We start from the raw sequence: 1,621 nt of genomic DNA on the forward strand, positions 1-1,621 counted from the left end.
GTGGAGTCCGTTTTCAGATGTCTTTGTGCTGTCAAATCAGTGAATCCCAGAAAAACACAACAAACTAATAATGTCAATGTGTGTGTATGTGTGTGTGTGTGTGTGCTTGTGTGCTTGTGTGCTTGTGTGCTTGTTGACTCAGCAGGAGGATAAAGAGGCCCACGAGGAGTTGGCCCGAGCGCTGGCCCGAGGCCTCCAGCTAGACATCCACGGCTCCAGCAGAGACTCACTGCAGGGCTCCAGTGGCTACAGCAGCCAGACCAACACACCCTGCTGTTCAGAGGACACCATCCCGTCACAAGGTACACACACAAGTCATGCTTCCATTAAATATTTTAAAACAGTAACATACAATGTACAACATTTTTCACCTTTGTACAGGTGCCAAGACTGCATAAAGCAGTCCATCAGAGAAAAAAGTCATAAAACAGTGTCAAAAATGCTGTCATAAAAAATTCATAGTGTAGTATGCCATAAAAAATTTTTTTTTAAAAAGCAATTTATAATATGCCATAAAAAAGTCACAGCACAGTATGACAAAGTTTTAAAAACAAACCATAATACAGTACACTATAAAAAATGATTTTGAAAAGTCATGATAGAGTGCAGCATAAAAAATGTGCTACATATATATGTATATACATATATATATACATATATATATATATATGTATGTATATATATATATACATATATATATATATATATGTATATATATATATACATATATATATATATANTACCGTTGTCAACCCTCCCTGGAGGTGAAAGTTAACCTTAAACATGTGAATTCAACTAATTTAGTCTATATGTTAATGTCGTCAAAATACCGCCGCTAAGTTTTGCTACGTACTGTAACATTTGGTTGTTGTCATGGAAACATAGTTGTTTCTCTGACAATAATGACAATACTGAAGAGGAATACACAATCAATTTAATGTAGTTTTTATTCAATGAGAAATACATAGCCTATTATAAATAAATAAATATTTTAACCTTTTCCAATAAATAAATAAATGAAAAATTACAGCTTTTACTCCATACCATTAGACTTACAATTATTTACATTCATTTCTGCAGTTACTCCATACCATTAGACTTACAGTTTATTTAGGCTACATTCATTTCTGTAGTTTTTACTCCATAACATTAGACTTAGATTTTATTTACATTAATTTCAATATTTCTGTGGATTGTGCATCCACTAAAAAACTGTGTAGCGTCAGGTAGACCACTTGTACTTTCAGGTGGAGCTAGCGTCAGGTAGACCACTTGTACTTTCAGGTGGAGCAGTTGTGTAGTGTGTGTGTGTGTTTGTGTGGCGAGGATGTTGCTCCACTTTCTGCGGTCTTCCTGATTTGGTCTCCAGTAGCTCTGTAGAGACGTTTCACATTTGTGACCGCTCACAGTCATGATCTGTCTGGTGTCGAGGCCTGCATTAGACAGCTTTTGTATGGTGGTGCTGCGGAGGCAGTGGTTGGTGTATCTCTGCTGTGTGCCAGCTTGCTTGCAGAGTCGGGGCAACATTGTGGCGAGGTGATTAACGCACATCGGCTCTCGTGTAAACCTGAATGTTACCACACATATTTTAGTTGTCATATAAATTTACCTTTCATCTAAA

The 1,621-nt window shown here is 36.9% G+C and overlaps 1 protein-coding gene across 1 annotated transcript in view; it reads left to right on the forward strand.

The window, feature by feature from the left end:
• Nucleotides 1-146: 146 nt before the first annotated feature.
• LOC126384341 (protein MTSS 1-like) overlaps nt 147-1,621 on the forward strand; it is a 6,580-nt gene continuing 5,105 nt past the window's right edge. The window contains exon 1 of the mRNA XM_050035354.1: nt 147-302. The gene's annotated coding sequence lies outside the window, so the exon portion shown is untranslated. The remainder of the gene's footprint in view (nt 303-1,621) is intronic.

The sequence above is a fragment of the Epinephelus moara genome, chromosome 22 (genome assembly GCF_006386435.1).
Source record: "Epinephelus moara isolate mb chromosome 22, YSFRI_EMoa_1.0, whole genome shotgun sequence".
Lineage (NCBI taxonomy): Eukaryota > Metazoa > Chordata > Actinopteri > Perciformes > Serranidae > Epinephelus > Epinephelus moara.